Here is a 12,418-nt window from a genome sequence, read left to right as displayed (position 1 = left end):
CACGGTGGAAGATACCCGCATGGAGCGAAATACTCTTTGCCCTAGCATCCCTTCTGCCTGAGAGAGAAGAGTGGTAGCACTCGTCTGTCACAGCGCTCCTCAGGAGCAAGTGTGGGGAACGAACAGCACGCCACCCCCAGGGAATAGAAGGAGCCCTTGGTCTTGGGGTCGGGAAACGCTCGGGAAGCCGAATGGCCTGCTGTGCACCAACAGCAGGCCAGTGGCAAGACAAGTGTCACCTGCTCTCTGTGCGGAGAGATGGAAGCCTGTCTGCTAAGGAGACATGAGGGGACGACTAGGGCAGAGGCGCGTGCTCCACTCTGAGGAAGGAGTCTGGGCAGAAGGCAGGCCTGTCCTGTGCCTCTGGTCCCAAGGAGACAGCATCTCCTTGGCCACCTGTCCCAAGGGCCGACGGGCTTGCCCCCAGGTGCCATACCAGGAACTCGCAGAAAAAACCCCATGGAGAAACGGGCAGTCAGATGCTGTCTTCCACCAAGATGTGGCAGCTATGTGGGTGGCAGGGGGTGTGCCGGGGAAGGAGTGGAGACATTCCCCCACATTTCCCGATCGCAGTGCATGGGCCCTGTGCACAGATCCTGTCGCCTCCTCCCTCCCGTAGTGAAGTCACTGGCTTAGACGCCGAGTCTGCCTGAGCGCCTGAGCAAAAGACAAAGCCTTACCTAGGCCAGGAGAAGGTAATAGGCATAGAGTGCCATGCTAGGCCGCGCACGCTGCTGCAGGGTTGTGACTGTGTCTGCTTAGTTCGGCTTAGCAAGGTGAACCCCGGGCGCGAACTTGAAGCCCGGGAAAGCAAGGCCCAAGAGGCACCAGCTCTCTCGCGGCTCTTCTTCCCTGCCGAGACAGAGCCAATGACCAAAGCCTTGCTGAGGAAGCAGCAACGAAGTGCTGTTTGCGCCAAGCTGAAAACCTCTGCGAGAGCATCGGAGTCGCTGGGAAAACAGAGTCGGTTTTGTGGGCTGCTATTGTTGCTTGCCTTAGCCTAGTATTCCCAGCACGATGGGAGAAACCCGCATAGAGCGATAGCCTCTTTGCCAGGGCATCCCCTCTGGGAAAGCACAGCATTCTTTGGGATCAGAGTCAGGTCTGTGGGATGCTGCCTGCTGCTTGCGGGAGCTAGTATCCACAGCACGGTGTGATAAACCCACATGGAGCGAAATCCTCTTGGCCTGGGCATCCCCTCTGCCTGAGAGAGAAGCGCGGTGGCGCCTGTGGAAAGAGCCTTAAGGGACACGTCTGTCACTGCAGAGCGACGGAAGCCTGGCTGCTAAGGAGACACGACGGGAAAATTAGGGCAGGGGAAAGGGATCCACTCTGAGGAAGGAGTCTGGGCAAAAAGCCTTTGGGCTCAAGGAGACAGCAGCAGCTCCTTGTCCACCTGTCCGTGGTGGGGACATGGGCTTGCCACCACGCCCTACCCTGAACTCGAGAAACAACTCCCAGAAAGAACTGGCCATCAGATGCCGTCTCCTACCAGGATGTCGAAGCTTGCTGGCGGCACGGGGTTTAACGTGAAAGAGTGGGGATAGTAACCCAAAGCTCCCTATTCAGTGCAAAGAGCAGTGTGCAGGGATCCTGTCACATTCCTTTCCTGTGGGAAAAGCACTGGCCTAGTCTGCGAGTCCTACTGAGCGCCAGAATAAAAGGCCAAGCGATGCCTACACGGGCGATGGTAGTGTGCATAGAGTGCCATCCTAGGCTACGCACGCTACTGCACGGTTGTGGCTTGTCTGCTTAGTTCGTACCGGCAGGGTGAACTCAGGACGCGAACATGGAGCCCGTGAAAGTGAGGCCCAAGAGGCACCAGCTCTCCCGCAGCTCTTCTTCCCTGACGCGACTGAAGCCGTGCGAGGAAGCAGCGGCCAAGTGCTGTTCGCTCCAAGCCAAAGCCTCTGCGAAAGCACAGCATTCGCTGAGAAGTGTTCTGGCGGCTGCTGCTGCTTGCCTGAGCCCAGTCTCGCGGTGGGAGAAACCCGCATACAGCGAAAGCCTCTTTGCCTGGGCATCTCCCCTGGGAAAGCACAGCTTTCCTTGGGAAATCAGAGTTGGGTTTGGGGATGCTGCTGCTGCTTGCCTGAGCTAGTCTCCGCAGCACGGTGGAAGATACCCGCATGGAGCGAAATACTCTTTGTCCTAGCATCCCTTCTGCCTGGGAGAGAAGAGTGGTAGCACTAGTCTGTCACAAAGCTCCCCAGGAGCAAATGTGGGGAAGGCGCAGCACGCCGCCCCCGGGGAAGAGAAGGAGCCCTTGGCCTTGGGGTCGGGAAACCTCGGGAAGCAGGATAGACTGCTGTACACGAACAGCAGGCCAGTGGCAAGACAAGTGTCACCGGCTCCCTGTGCGGAGAGATGGAAGCCTGTCTGCTAAGGAGACATGAGGGGACGACTAGGGCAGGCGTGCGTGCTCCACTCTGAGGAAGGAGTTTGGGCAGAAGGCCGGCCGGTCCTGTGCCTCTGGTCCCAAGGAGAGAGCATCACCTTGGAAACCTGTCCCAAGGGCAGACTGGTTTCCCCCATGTGCCATACCTGGAACTCGCAGAAACAACCCCATGGAGAAACGGGCAGTCAGATGACGTCTTCCACCAAGATGTGGCAGCGTTGTGGGTGGCAGGGGTGTGCCGGGGAAGGAGTGGAGACAGTCCCCCACAGTTCCCCATCCCAGTGCACGGGCCGTGTGCACAGATCCTGCGCCTCCTCTCTCCTGTAGTGAAGGCACCGGCCTAGACCCCGAATCTGCCTGAGCACCTGAGCAAAAGACAAAGCCTTACCTAGGCCAGGAGATGGTAATAGGCATAGAGTGCCATGCTAGGCCACGCACGCTGCTGCAGGGTTGTGACTGTGTCTTCTTAGTTCGGCTTAGCAAGGTGAACCCGGTCGCGGACTTGGAGCCCGGGAAAGCAAGGCCTAAGAGGCACCAGCCCTCCCGCGGCTCTTCTTCCCTGCCGCGACAGAGCCAATGACCAAAGCCTTGCTGAGGAAGCAGCAGCGAAGTGCGGTTTGCGCCAAGCTGAAAACCTCTGCGAGAGCATAGGAGTCGCTGGGAAAACAGAGTCGGTTCTGTGGTCTGCTTTTGTTGCTTGTCTTAGCCTAGTATTCCCAGCACGATGGGAGAAACCAGCATAGAGCGAAAGCCTCTTTACCGGGTCATCCCCTCTGGGAAAGCACAGCATTCTTTGGGAAATCAGAGTCGGGTCTGTGGGAGGCCGCCTGCTGCTTGCCGGAGCTAGTCTCCACAGCACGTTTTGATAAACCCGCATGGAGCGAAATCCTCTTGGCCTGGGCATCCCCTCTGCCTGAGAGAGAAGCGTGGTGGCGCCTGTGGAGAGAGCCTTAAGGGACACGTCTGTCACTGCAGAGCATTGGAAGCCTGGCTGCTAAGGAGACACGAGGGGAAGATTAGGGCAGGGGAATGGGCTCCACTCTGAGGAATGAGTCTGAACAGAAAGCCTTTTGGCTCAAGGAGACAGCAGCTCCTTGGCCACCTGTCCGTGGTGGAGACATGGGCCTGCCACCAGGAACCTACCCTGAACTCGAGAAACAACTCCCAGAAAGAACTGGCCATCAGATGCCGTCGTTCACCAGGATGTGGAAGCTTGGAGGAGGCACGGGGTTTAAGGGGAAGGAGAGGGGACAGTCCCGCAAAGCTCCCTGTTCAGTGCACAGGGCAGTGTGCAGGGATCCTGTCACCTTCCTTTCCAGTGGGGAAAGCGCTGGCCTAGTCCGCGAGTCCTCCTGAGCGCCTGAGTAAAAGGCCAAGCGATGCCTACACCGAGAGATGGTAGTGTGCATAGAGTGCCAATCTAGGCTACGCACGCTACTGCACGGTGGTGGCTGTGTCTGCTTAGTTCGGCCTGGCAGGGTGAACCCAGGACGCGAACATGGAGCCCGGGAAAGCAAGGCCCAAGAGGCACCAGCTCTCCCGCAGCTCTTCTTCCCTGACGCGACTGAAGCCTTGCTGAGGAAGCAGCGGCGAAGTGCTGTTCGCGCCAAGCCAAAGCCTCTGCGAAAGCACAGCATTTGCTGAGAAGTGTTTTGCGGGCTGCTGCTGCTTGCCTGAGCCCAGTCTCGCCGTGGGAGAAACGCGCATACAGCGAAAGCCTCTTTGACTCGGCATCTCCCCTGGGAAAGCACAGCATTCGTAGGGAAATCAGAGTTGGGTTTGGGGATGCTGCTGCTGCTTGCCTGAGCTAGTCTCCGCAGCACGGTGGAAGATACCCGCATGGAGCGAAATACTCTTTGCCCTAGCATCCCTTCTGCCTGAGAGAGAAGAGTGGTAGCACTCGTCTGTCACAGCGCTCCTCAGGAGCAAGTGTGGGGAACGAACAGCACGCCACCCCCAGGGAATAGAAGGAGCCCTTGGTCTTGGGGTCGGGGAACGCTCGGGAAGCCGAATGGCCTGCTGTGCACCAACAGCAGGCCAGTGGCAAGACAAGTGTCACCTGCTCTCTGTGCGGAGAGATGGAAGCCTGTCTGCTAAGGAGACATGAGGGGACGACTAGGGCAGAGGCGCGTGCTCCACACTGAGGAAGGAGTCTGGGCAGAAGGCAGGCCTGTCCTGTGCCTCTGGTCCCAAGGAGACAGCATCTCCTTGGCCACCTGTCCCAAGGGCCGACGGGCTTGCCCCCAGGTGCCATACCCGGAACTCGCAGAAAAATCCCCATGGAGAAACGGGCAGTCAGATGCTGTCTTCCACCAAGATGTGGCAGCTATGTGGGTGGCAGGGGGTGTGCCGGGGAAGGAGTGGAGACATTCCCCCACATTTCCCGATCGCAGTGCATGGGCCCTGTGCACAGATCCTGTCGCCTCCTCCCTCCCGTAGTGAAGTCACTGGCTTAGACGCCGAGTCTGCCTGAGCGCCTGAGCAAAAGACAAAGCCTTACCTAGGCCAGGAGAAGGTAATAGGCATAGAGTGCCATGCTAGGCCGCGCACGCTGCTGCAGGGTTGTGACTGTGTCTGCTTAGTTCGGCTTAGCAAGGTGAACCCCGGGCGCGAACTTGAAGCCCGGGAAAGCAAGGCCCAAGAGGCACCAGCTCTCTCGCGGCTCTTCTTCCCTGCCGAGACAGAGCCAATGACCAAAGCCTTGCTGAGGAAGTAGCAACGAAGTGCTGTTTGCGCCAAGCTGAAAACCTCTGCGAGAGCATAGGAGTCGCTGGGAAAACAGAGTCGGTTTTGTGGGCTGCTATTGTTGCTTGCCTTAGCCTAGTATTCCCAGCACGATGGGAGAAACCCGCATAGAGCGATAGCCTCTTTGCCAGGGCATCCCCTCTGGGAAAGCACAGCATTCTTTGGGATCAGAGTCAGGTCTGTGGGATGCTGCCTGCTGCTTGCGGGAGCTAGTATCCACAGCACGGTGTGATAAACCCACATGGAGCGAAATCCTCTTGGCCTGGGCATCCCCTCTGCCTGAGAGAGAAGCGCGGTGGCGCCTGTGGAAAGGGCCTTAAGGGACACGTCTGTCACTGCAGAGCAACGGAAGCCTGGCTGCTAAGGAGACACGACGGGAAAATTAGGGCAGGGGAAAGGGATCCACTCTGAGGAAGGAGTCTGGGCAAAAAGCCTTTGGACTCAAGGAGACAGCAGCAGCTCCTTGTCCACCTGTCCGTGGTGGGGACATGGGCTTGCCACCACGCCCTACCCTGAACTCGAGAAACAACTCCCAGAAAGAACTGGCCATCAGATGCCGTCTCCTACCAAGATGTCGAAGCTTGCTGGCGGCACGGGGTTTAACGTGAAAGAGTGGGGATAGTAACCCAAAGCTCCCTATTCAGTGCAAAGAGCAGTGTGCAGGGATCCTGTCACATTCCTTTCCTGTGGGAAAAGCACTGGCCTAGTCTGCGAGTCCTACTGAGCGCCAGAATAAAAGGTCAAGCGATGCCAACACGGGCGATGGTAGTGTGCATAGAGTGCCATCCTAGGCTACGCACGCTACTGCACGGTTGTGGCTTGTCTGCTTAGTTCGTACCGGCAGGGTGAACTCAGGACGCGAACATGGAGCCCGTGAAAGTGAGGCCCAAGAGGCACCAGCTCTCCCGCAGCTCTTCTTCCCTGACGCGACTGAAGCCGTGCGAGGAAGCAGTGGCGAAGTGCTGTTCGCTCCAAGCCAAAGCCTCTGCGAAAGCACAGCATTCGCTGAGAAGTGTTCTGGCGGCTGCTGCTGCTTGCCTGAGCCCAGTCTCGCGGTGGGAGAAACCCGCATACAGCGAAAGCCTCTTTGCCTGGGCATCTCCCCTGGGAAAGCACAGCTTTCCTTGGGAAATCAGAGTTGGGTTTGGGGATGCTGCTGCTGCTTGCCTGAGCTAGTCTCCGCAGCACGGTGGAAGATACCCGCATGGAGCGAAATACTCTTTGTCCTAGCATCCCTTCTGCCTGGGAGAGAAGAGTGGTAGCACTAGTCTGTCACAAAGCTCCCCAGGAGCAAATGTGGGGAAGGCGCAGCACGCCGCCCCCGGGGAAGAGAAGGAGCCCTTGGCCTTGGGGTCGGGAAACCTCGGGAAGCAGGATAGACTGCTGTACACGAACAGCAGGCCAGTGGCAAGACAAGTGTCACCGGCTCCCTGTGCGGAGAGATGGAAGCCTGTCTGCTAAGGAGACATGAGGGGACGACTAGGGCAGGCGTGCGTGCTCCACTCTGAGGAAGGAGTTTGGGCAGAAGGCCGGCCGGTCCTGTGCCTCTGGTCCCAAGGAGAGAGCATCACCTTGGACACCTGTCCCAAGGGCAGACTGGTTTCCCCCATGTGCCATACCTGGAACTCGCAGAAACAACCCCATGGAGAAACGGGCAGTCAGATGACGTCTTCCAACAAGATGTGGCAGCGTTGTGGGTGGCAGGGGTGTGCCGGGGAAGGAGTGGAGACAGTCCCCCACAGTTCCCCATCCCAGTGCACGGGCCGTGTGCACAGATCCTGCGCCTCCTCTCTCCTGTAGTGAAGGCACCGGCCTAGACCCCGAATCTGCCTGAGCGCCTGAGCAAAAGACAAAGCCTTACCTAGGCCAGGAGATGGTAATAGGCATAGAGTGCCATGCTAGGCCACGCACGCTGCTGCAGGGTTGTGACTGTGTCTTCTTAGATCGGCTTAGCAAGGTGAACCCGGTCGCGGACTTGGAGCCCGGGAAAGCAAGGCCTAAGAGGCACCAGCCCTCCCGCGGCTCTTCTTCCGTGCCGCTCCAGAGCCAATGACCAAAGCCTTGCTGGGGAAGCAGCAGCGAAGTGCGGTTTGCGCCAAGCTGAAAACCTCTGTGAGAGCATAGGAGTCGCTGGGAAAACAGAGTCGGTTCTGTGGTCTGCTTTTGTTGCTTGCCTTAGCCTAGTATTCCCAGCACGATGGGAGAAACCCGCATAGAGCGAAAGCCTCTTTACCGGGTCATCCCCTCTGGGAAAGCACAGCATTCTTTAGGAAATCACAGTCGGGTCTGTGGGAGGCCGCCTGCTGCTTGCCGGAGCTAGTCTCCACAGCACGGTGTGATAAACCCGCATGGAGCGAAATCCTCTTGGCCTGGGCATCCCCTCTGCCTGAGAGTGAAGCGCGGTGGCGCCTGTGGAAAGAGCCTTAAGGGACACGTCTGTCACTGCAGAGTGTCGGAAGCCTGGCTGCTAAGGAGACACGAGGGGAAGATTAGGGCAGGGGAAAGGGCTCCACTCTGAGGAATGAGTCTGAGCAGAAAGCCTTTGGGCTCAAGGAGACAGCAGCTCCTTGGCCACCTGTCCGTGGTGGAGACATGGGCTTGCCACCAGGAACCTTCCTTGAACTCGAGAAACAACTCCCAGAAAAAACTGGCCATCAGATGCCGTCGTTCACCAGGATGTGGAAGCTTGGAGGAGGCACGGGGTTTAAGGGGAAGGAGAGGGGACAGTCCCGCAAAGCTCCCTGTTCAGTGCACAGGGCAGTGTGCAGGGATCCTATCACCTTCCTTTCCAGTGGGGAAAGCGCTGGCCTAGTCCGCGAGTCCTCCTGAGCGCCTGAGTAAAAGGCCAAGCGATGCCTACACCGAGAGATGGTAGTGTGCATAGAGTGCCAATCTAGGCTACGCACGCTACTGCACGGTGGTGGCTGTGTCTGCTTAGTTCGGCCTGGCAGGGTGAACCCAGGACGCGAACATGGAGCCCGGGAAAGCAAGGCCCAAGAGGCACCAGCTCTCCCGCAGCTCTTCTTCCCTGACGCGACTGAAGCCTTGCTGAGGAAGCAGCGGCGAAGTGCTGTTCGCGCCAAGCCAAAGCCTCTGCGAAAGCACAGCATTTGCTGAGAAGTGTTTTGCGGGCTGCTGCTGCTTGCCTGAGCCCAGTCTCGCCGTGGGAGAAACGCGCATACAGCGAAAGCCTCTTTGACTCGGCATCTCCCCTGGGAAAGCACAGCATTCGTTGGGAAATCACAGTTGGGTTTGGGGATGCTGCTGCTGCTTGCCTGAGCTAGTCTCCGCAGCACGGTGGAAGATACCCGCATGGAGCGAAATACTCTTTGCCCTAGCATCCCTTCTGCCTGAGAGAGAAGAGTGGTAGCACTCGTCTGTCACAGCGCTCCTCAGGAGCAAGTGTGGGGAACGAACAGCACGCCACCCCCAGGGAATAGAAGGAGCCCTTGGTCTTGGGGTCGGGAAACGCTCGGGAAGCCGAATGGCCTGCTGTGCACGAACAGCAGGCCCGTGGCAAGACAAGTGTCACCTGCTCTCTGTGCGGAGAGATGGAAGCCTGTCTGCTAAGGAGACATGAGGGGACGACTAGGGCAGAGGCGCGTGCTCCACTCTGAGGAAGGAGTCTGGGCAGAAGGCAGGCCTGTCCTGTGCCTCTGGTCCCAAGGAGACAGCATCTCCTTGGCCACCTGTCCCAAGGGCCGACGGGCTTGCCCCCAGGTGCCATACCCGGAACTCGCAGAAAAAACCCCATGGAGAAACGGGCAGTCAGATGCTGTCTTCCACCAAGATGTGGCAGCTATGTGGGTGGCAGGGGGTGTGCCGGGGAAGGAGTGGAGACATTCCCCCACATTTCCCGATCGCAGTGCATGGGCCCTGTGCACAGATCCTGTCGCCTCCTCCCTCCTGTATTGAAGTCACTGGCTTAGACGCCGAGTCTGCCTGAGCGCCTGAGCAAAAGACAAAGCCTTACCTAGGCCAGGAGAAGGTAATAGGCATAGAGTGCCATGCTAGGCCGCGCACGCTGCTGCAGGGTTGTGACTGTGTCTGCTTAGTTCGGCTTAGCAAGGTGAACCCCGGGTGCGAACTTGAAGCCCGGGAAAGCAAGGCCCAAGAGGCACCAGCTCTCTCGCGGCTCTTCTTCCCTGCCGAGACAGAGCCAATGACCAAAGCCTTGCTGAGGAAGCAGCAACGAAGTGCTGTTTGCGCCAAGCTGAAAACCTCTGCGAGAGCATCGGAGTCGCTGGGAAAACAGAGTCGGTTTTGTGGGCTGCTATTGTTGCTTGCCTTAGCCTAGTATTCCCAGCACGATGGGAGAAACCCGCATAGAGCGATAGCCTCTTTGCCAGGGCATCCCCTCTGGGAAAGCACAGCATTCTTTGGGATCAGAGTCAGGTCTGTGGGATGCTGCCTGCTGCTTGCGGGAGCTAGTATCCACAGCACGGTGTGATAAACCCACATGGAGCGAAATCCTCTTGGCCTGGGCATCCCCTCTGCCTGAGAGAGAAGCGCGGTGGCGCCTGTGGAAAGAGCCTTAAGGGACACGTCTGTCACTGCAGAGCGACGGAAGCCTGGCTGCTAAGGAGACACGACGGGAAAATTAGGGCAGGGGAAAGGGATCCACTCTGAGGAAGGAGTCTGGGCAAAAAGCCTTTGGGCTCAAGGAGACAGCAGCAGCTCCTTGTCCACCTGTCCGTGGTGGGGACATGGGCTTGCCACCACGCCCTACCCTGAACTCGAGAAACAACTCCCAGAAAGAACTGGCCATCAGATGCCGTCTCCTACCAGGATGTCGAAGCTTGCTGGCGGCACGGGGTTTAACGTGAAAGAGTGGGGATAGTAACCCAAAGCTCCCTATTCAGTGCAAAGAGCAGTGTGCAGGGATCCTGTCACATTCCTTTCCTGTGGGAAAAGCACTGGCCTAGTCTGCGAGTCCTACTGAGCGCCAGAATAAAAGGCCAAGCGATGCATACACGCGCGATGGTAGTGTGCATAGAGTGCCATCCTAGGCTACGCACGCTACTGCACGGTTGTGGCTTGTCTGCTTAGTTCGTACCGGCAGGGTGAACTCAGGACGCGAACATGGAGCCCGTGAAAGTGAGGCCCAAGAGGCACCAGCTCTCCCGCAGCTCTTCTTCCCTGACGCGACTGAAGCCGTGCGAGGAAGCAGCGGCGAAGTGCTGTTCGCTCCAAGCCAAAGCCTCTGCGAAAGCACAGCATTCGCTGAGAAGTGTTCTGGCGGCTGCTGCTGCTTGCCTGAGCCCAGTCTCGCGGTGGGAGAAACCCGCATACAGCGAAAGCCTCTTTGCCTGGGCATCTCCCCTGGGAAAGCACAGCTTTCCTTGGGAAATCAGAGATGGGTTTGGGGATGCTGCTGCTGCTTGCCTGAGCTAGTCTCCGCAGCACGGTGGAAGATACCCGCATGGAGCGAAATGCTTTTTGTCCTAGCATCCCTTCTGCCTGGGAGAGAAGAGTGCTAGCACTAGTCTGTCACAAAGCTCCCCAGGAGCAAATATGGGGAAGGCGCAGCACGCCGCCCCCGGGGAAGAGAAGGAGCCCTTGGCCTTGGGGTCGGGAAACCTCGGGAAGCAGGATAGACTGCTGTACACGACCAGCAGGCCAGTGGCAAGACAAGTGTCACCGGCTCCCTGTGCGGAGAGATGGAAGCCTGTCTGCTACGGAGACATGAGGGGACGACTAGGGCAGGCGTGCGTGCTCCACTCTGAGGAAGGAGTTTGGGTGGAAGGCCGGCCGGTCCTGTGCCTCTGGTCCCAAGGAGAGAGCATCACCTTGGACACCTGTCCCAAGGGCAGACTGGTTTCCCCCATGTGCCATACCTGGAACTCGCAGAAACAACCCCATGGAGAAACGGGCAGTCAGATGACGTCTTCCACCAAGATGTGGCAGCGTTGTGGGTGGCAGGGGTGTGCCGGGGAAGGAGTGGAGACAGTCCCCCACAGTTCCCCATCCCAGTGCACGGGCCGTGTGCACAGATCCTGCGCCTCCTCTCTCCTGTAGTGAAGGCACCGGCCTAGACCCCGAATCTGCCTGAGCGCCTGAGCAAAAGACAAAGCCTTACCTAGGCCAGGAGATGGTAATAGGCATAGAGTGCCATGCTAGGCCACGCACGCTGCTGCAGGGTTGTGACTGTGTCTTCTTAGTTCGGCTTAGCAAGGTGAACCCGGTCGCGGACTTGGAGCCCGGGAAAGCAAGGCCTAAGAGGCACCAGCCCTCCCGCGGCTCTTCTTCCGTGCCGCTACAGAGCCAATGACCAAAGCCTTGCTGAGGAAGCAGCAGCGAAGTGCGGTTTGCGCTAAGCTGAAAACCTCTGCGAGAGCATAGGAGTCGCTGGGAAAACAGAGTCGGTTCTGTGGTCTGCTTTTGTTGCTTGCCTTAGCCTAGTATTCCCAGCACGATGGGAGAAACCCGCATAGAGCGAAAGCCTCTTTACCGGGTCATCCCCTCTGGGAAAGCACAGCATTCTTTAGGAAATCAGAGTCGGGTCTGTGGGAGGCCGCCTGCTGCTTGCCGGAGCTAGTCTCCACAGCACGGTGTGATAAACCCGCATGGAGCGAAATCCTCTTGGCCTGGGCATCCCCTCTGCCTGAGAAAGAAGCGCGGTGGCGCCTGTGGAAAGAGCCTTAAGGGACACGTCTTTCACTGCAGAGCGACGGAAGCCTGGCTGCTAAGGAGACACGAGGGGAAGATTAGGGCAGGGGAAAGGGCTCCACTGTGAGGAATGAGTCTGAGCAGAAAGCCTTTGGGCTCAAGGAGACAGCAGCTCCTTGGCCACCTGTCCGTGGGGGAGACATGGGCCGGCCACCAGGAACCTACCCTGAACTCGAGAAACAACACCCAGAAAGAACTGGCCATCAGATGCCGTCTTTCACCAGGATGTGGAAGCTTGGCGGAGGCACGGGGTTTAAGGGGAAGGAGAGGGGACAGTCCCGCAATGCTCCCTCTTCAGTGCACAGGGCAGTGTGCAGGGATCCTGTCACCTTCCTTTCCAGTGGGGAAAGCGCTGGCCTAGTCCGCGAGTCCTCCTGAGCGCCTGAGTAAAAGGCCAAGCGATGCCTACACCGAGAGATGGTAGTGTGCATAGAGTGCCAATCTAGGCTACGCACGCTACTGCACGGTGGTGGCTGTGTCTGCTTAGTTCGGCCTGGCAGGGTGAACCCAGGACGCGAACATGGAGCCCGGGAAAGCAAGGCCCAAGAGGCACCAGCTCTCCCGCAGCTCTTCTTCCCTGACGTGACTGAAGCCTTGCTGAGGAAG

The sequence above is a fragment of the Mustela lutreola genome, chromosome 17 (genome assembly GCF_030435805.1).
Source record: "Mustela lutreola isolate mMusLut2 chromosome 17, mMusLut2.pri, whole genome shotgun sequence".
Classification (NCBI taxonomy): domain Eukaryota; kingdom Metazoa; phylum Chordata; class Mammalia; order Carnivora; family Mustelidae; genus Mustela; species Mustela lutreola.
This window is presented reverse-complemented; position numbering follows the sequence as displayed.